Genomic DNA, 5639 nt, shown 5'->3' on the forward strand with positions numbered 1-5639 from the left:
CGGCACTGACGAGGCACGCGAACAATACCATCAAAGCCTCAGAGCTTGCAGAACACTCATTCGCCAGCGTAAACGCGACTATGAAAAGCAAATTGCACGCGAAGCCAAGTCCAACCCGAAAAATTCTTCACGTATACAAGAACCAAAAAGAAGACAAAAAGCAATATCGGTCCCTTAAAAGATGAAAGTGACGTACTAACACAGGACAGTAGACAAATGATCGAAATCCTAAACAAAAACTTCGCGTCTGTGTTCACGGTCGAGAATACCCAGTCCGTACCCGAGAGCCCTACCCCACCGATGGGAGTCACTCCCCTAGAAATTGGCACAATCGAAGAACGGGATGTGAAGAAGTACCTAGACAAACTCGAGACAAACAAGTCCACCGGACCCGACGACTTGTCACCCAGGCTGCTCAAGGAACTCAAGCAGCAAATCCTCAAGCCACTCACCACCATCTACAATCTGTCACTACAACAAAACAAAGTCCCAAAAGACTGGAAACAAGCGAATGTAACTCCGACCTACAAAAAGGGAGACAAAAGTGTGGCCCTAACCTACAGACCAATCAGCCTGACCTCTGTGGCGGGAAAAGTCCTCGAGAAGATCATCAGAGACAAACTCGTTAGGTTCCTTGAAGACAACAACATCATTTCCGATGCTCAGCACGGTTTCAGGAACAAGCGCTCATGCTTAACCAATTTATTGGACTTCTTCCAAGGTATCTATGAAAACTGGGATAATCATATCCCCAGTGATGTTATATATCTAGACTTTCAGAAAGCCTTTGACAAAGTGCCACACGAAAGACTCCTCAAGAAACTCAAGTCGGCGGGATTAGGCGGCAATCTGACAGCGTGGATCAAGGACTGGCTCACTGGAAGAAAACAACGAGTTGTACTCAACGGACAGGCCTCCGAGTGGCTCCCGGTCACAAGTGGAGTGCCACAGGGGTCAGTGCTGGGACCCATACTTTTCATCATATATATCAACGACCTAGAACTAGGATTGAAATCCAATCTTTCAAAATTTGCCGACGACACAAAGGTGGGTGGGAAGGCCCTCACGGCGGCAGACTGCGAAATTATCCAGAGAGACCTGGACCAGATCACTCGGTGGTCAGAAAAATGGCAGATGTCCTTCAACACTGCCAAATGTAAAGTAATGCATATCGGATCCAGAAACAGCAACCACACATACCACATGGGTGGCGAACCACTACATGTAGTGCAAGAGGAAAGAGACCTCGGGGTCACCATCAGCAGTGACTTGAAACAAATTAAAACACTGCAAGTCCGCCTGTAAGAAAGCCAATACAGTGCTCGGGTTCATATCGAGGAACTTCGAATACAAGACGCCGGGAGTTATGTTATCCTTGTACAATTCGCTGGTAAGGCCCCACCTGGAATACGCCGTGCAATTCTGGTCTCCTAATTACAGGAAAGACATTGAATTACTTGAGAGAGTACAGCGCCGCGCCACGAAGATGATACCATCACTGAGGACGAAGCCCTATGAAGAGCGACTCGAGCGACTCAACCTCTTCACGTTGGAAAAGAGACGCCTGCGGGGAGACATGATACAAGTCTTTAAGTACCTGAACAAGCTCAGCAACGTTGATCACTCCAAACTCTTCACGCTACAAACCAACCTGAGAACAAGAAACAACGGAAAAACAATTCAAGCAAGGCGATGCAATACCGACATCGGCAGGAGTTATTTCTCGAATAGAGTTGTTCGCCACTGGAACAGCCTTCCTGCAGAAGTGGTTAGCGCAGAGACCATCAACTCCTTCAAGAAACGCATTGATCGCCACTTTGCTGCATCGGGAGTGAACTGAACGCTCCCAAGAGTAGATACACAAGTGCTTTAATCCTTCCCTGCAAGCCACTCCTATGGCAAACGGATTGATTGAATCACTGAACGCAGGCAGCCTAGTAATGAGCCAACAGGCTTTCTGCTGCCTGCTAGTCCATGTTTCCATGTTTCCTCCTCTTCCTCCTCCTCCTCCTCCTCCTCCTCATCCTCATCGTGCGCATCGTAGAAAGTGACATTTTACGCACAATTGAAAAGATTAAAGTAAGCAAAGCTCCTGGTCCTGACAAAATTACCCCTAGGGTCTTAAAAGAAATCAAACATCAGATTTGTAAACCGCTCTCCATCATATTCAATAAATCTTTAACAGCTGGAAAAGTTCCGTCGGATTGGAAACTTGCAAATGTCACACCAATTTTCAAAAAGGGGGACAAGTCTCATCCAGGAAACTGTCGACCAATTAGCCTGACATCTATTGTTTGTAAGTTAATGGAGACTATCATTCGCGACAATATGTTGAAATTCTTCGAAGAAAATAATATAATAAATAATTCGCAACATGGCTTCCGTAGTAAACGTTCGTGTTTAACTAACTTACTTGATTTTTTTCATTATATTTTTGAGGTGTTCGATGAAAGCAGATCAGTAGATATCATATATCTGGATTTTCAAAAGGCATTTGATAAGGTCCCCCACCAACGATTGCTCAGCAAACTACTGGCGCACGGTATCTCGGGTAACATTCACAATTGGCTTGCGGACTGGCTCTCTGAGCGGAAACAGAGAGTAGTTCTAAACGGTGTTACATCTAACTGGCTCGACGTCAGAAGCGGCGTACCTCACGGATCAGTGCTTGGCCCCATGCTCTTCTTAATTTATGTTAATGATATCGATGATGGGCTCACTTGCAAAGTATCAAAATTTGCTGATGACACAAAAATTGCTAGTAAAGTAACTGCGACACTCGACGAAGAAGCTTTACAATCAGATCTAGATCGACTTGCACGTTGGGACAATCAATGGCAAATGAAATTTAACGTTGACAAATGTAAAGTGTTGCACATCGGAAAAAATAACAATCGCGTTCGGTACGTAATGAATGGCCAACAACTTTCTGCAGTAAGTAAAGAAAAGGATCTTGGAATCACTATATCAAGCGATTTAAAGCCCGGTCAGCATTGTTCAGAGGTAGTTAAAACTGCAAACAAATTGGTTGGCTTCATCGGACGAGTCTTTAATAATAAATCGGAAAAAGTAATATTAAAACTGTATAATTCGTTGGTTCGACCCCGTCTAGAGTACTGTGTACAGTTTTGGTCTCCCTATTACAGAAAAGACATAGAAAAGTTGGAACGGGTTCAACGAAGAGTAACAAAGATGATTCTTAGGTTGAGAAATTTATCATATGAACAAAGGCTTAAAGAAGTAAATTTATTCAGCCTATCAAAACGAAGAATGCGAGGCGATCTAATAGAAGTGTTTAAAATATTCAAAGGATTCAGTGATATTAATGCGGAAGATTACTTTACAATAGATCGATCAGATAGAAGAAGAAGAAATCCCAATTTGAAGATAAGTGGTAAAAGATTCTCGTCGCACGAAGCTAAACACTTCTTCTTCAATCGAGTTGTTAATGTTTGGAACTCTCTACCCTGTGATGTCGTTGACAGTACAACAGTTACGGCCTTCAAGAATAGATTAGACAAGTATTTTGAATCCAACCAGCAACTAAGATATTACTCATTGCCGTAATAACGTTAAGTTCTTTCGAATACTGGTGTCCTTGTCCGCTTTTATCACCCGGTTAGTGGTAGCAGTAATGGTAGTTCTTTCCTCTTTCCTACATAAATTCCATGCAGTTTTTCCATGCTGCATGGTTCTTTTTCCTTTCCTGCCACCTTTGGCTGGAGGGATGGGGGGGTGGGGAGGAGCCTTCGCCTTTGCTGTCCTTCATCTTCCACCTTTGATTAGATAGTTAGTGTAGCTTGTCACAAACAGCCTCGTAAGGACCACCAGGTCTGCTGTTGTTTGTTCTTACTTTGTGTTCCCCTTCCTCCTCCTCCTCCTCCTCTTCTTTTTTTCTTCTTATCGTCTTTGTATATTTTATTCGTTTTTTTTCATCTTCCTCCTCCTCCTCCTCCTCCTCCTCCTCTTCCGTCTCCTCCTCCTTCTCTTTTTTTCACTGATCCATATACACTATTCAATATCTTCCTCTCCTCTCCCTTTTTTCTCCTCCTCCTCCTCCTCCTCCTCCTCTTCCTCCTTCTCCTCCTCCTCTTCCTCCTTCTCCCCCTCCTCCTCCTCCTCCTCCTCCTCCTCCTCAATATTTTATCTCCTCTCATTTCCCTCTCATCAGACAATATCAAAATTACCTACCACAGAGAGAGAGAGAGAGAGAGAGAGAGAGAGAGAGAGAGAGAGAGAGAGAGAGAGAGAGAGAGAGAGAGAGAGAGAGAGAGAGAGAGAGAGAGAGAGAGAGAGAGAGAAGAGAGAGTAGAGACTTTGAAATTGGTAGTAGTAGTATGAGTAGTAATTTAGTAGTGGTAGTAGTAGTAGTAGTAGTAGTAGTAGTAGTAGTAGTAGTAGTAGTAGTAGTAGTAGTAGTAGTAGTAGTAGTAGTAGTAGTAGTAATAGTAGTAGTAGTAGTAGTAGTAGTAGTAGTAGTAGTAGTAGTAATAGTAGTAGTAGTAGTAGTAGTAGTAGTAGTAGTAGTAGTAGTAGTAGTAGTAGTAGTAGTAGTAGTAGTAGTAGTAGTAGCAATAGTAGTAATAGTAGTAGTAGAATGCAGAAGTAGCAGAATGTGAGGCGGTGCTGATGGTGGACGCTGCAAATGCGTTCAACAACATCAATAGGGAAACAGCACTGCACAACATCAAAATCAAGTGCCCAATATTCGCCCAATATATTGAAAATACATACAAGGAACCTGCCAGACTGTTCATCAGCAGTCATAATGACCCAGTGGCCATGGCAATGTTTGCCCTGGGAATGATGAAGCTGCAGGACATCATCCGCCATGAAAACACCAACGTCAAACAGGTGGCGTATGCGGATGACCTCACCGGGGTAGGAAAGTCTGCAGACCTCAGGAAATAGTGGGACCTCGTCAATGAACACGGCCCTAAAATAGGGTACCGTCCCAACGCCACGAAGTCTGTGGTGATTGTAAAACCAGAGGCATACGATCGGGCCAAAACAGCATTCCAGGGCAGTAACGTGAAACTGTCAGTGACTGGAGAAAGACACCTCGGGGCAGCCATTGGAACAGCTGAATACAGAACCGAATATGTGAAAACAGCTTTAAAGCGCTGGGAGCCCGAACTGCAGAGGCTGAGCGAGATCGCCAAAACAGAACCGCAGGCAGCCTACGCAGCATTTACGTACGGTGTCAAGCATAAATGGAACTACCTCATGAGGACAGTTCCTGATGTTGCTCCGTTACTAAAACCTCTGGAAGATGCTATCAGAAACACCTTCATACCGGCGATAGCAAATGGGAGATGTCCCAGCGACCAGGAGCGAAGATTGCTGGAGTTGCCGCCAAGAATGGGTGGGCTCGGCATCACCAACCCCCAAAATCTGGCTGAGTCTGAATTCGAGAACTCAATCCGAATCACAGCCTCCTTGACCGGATATATTACCAATCAAAATGAAAGGGGAGAAGACAACCCTCAAGATATTAGGTCACTAAGGAATGAAATCTCCATAAACAGAGAAGGAAAACAGAGAGACACTCTGAGTGACCTAATGAGAGAACTCCCAGAAGACACAAGGAGGAGGACAGATATTGCACAGGAAGTGGGCGCTTCAAACTGGCTAACCAC

The sequence above is a fragment of the Eriocheir sinensis genome, chromosome 57, assembly GCF_024679095.1.
Source record: "Eriocheir sinensis breed Jianghai 21 chromosome 57, ASM2467909v1, whole genome shotgun sequence".
NCBI lineage: Eukaryota > Metazoa > Arthropoda > Malacostraca > Decapoda > Varunidae > Eriocheir > Eriocheir sinensis.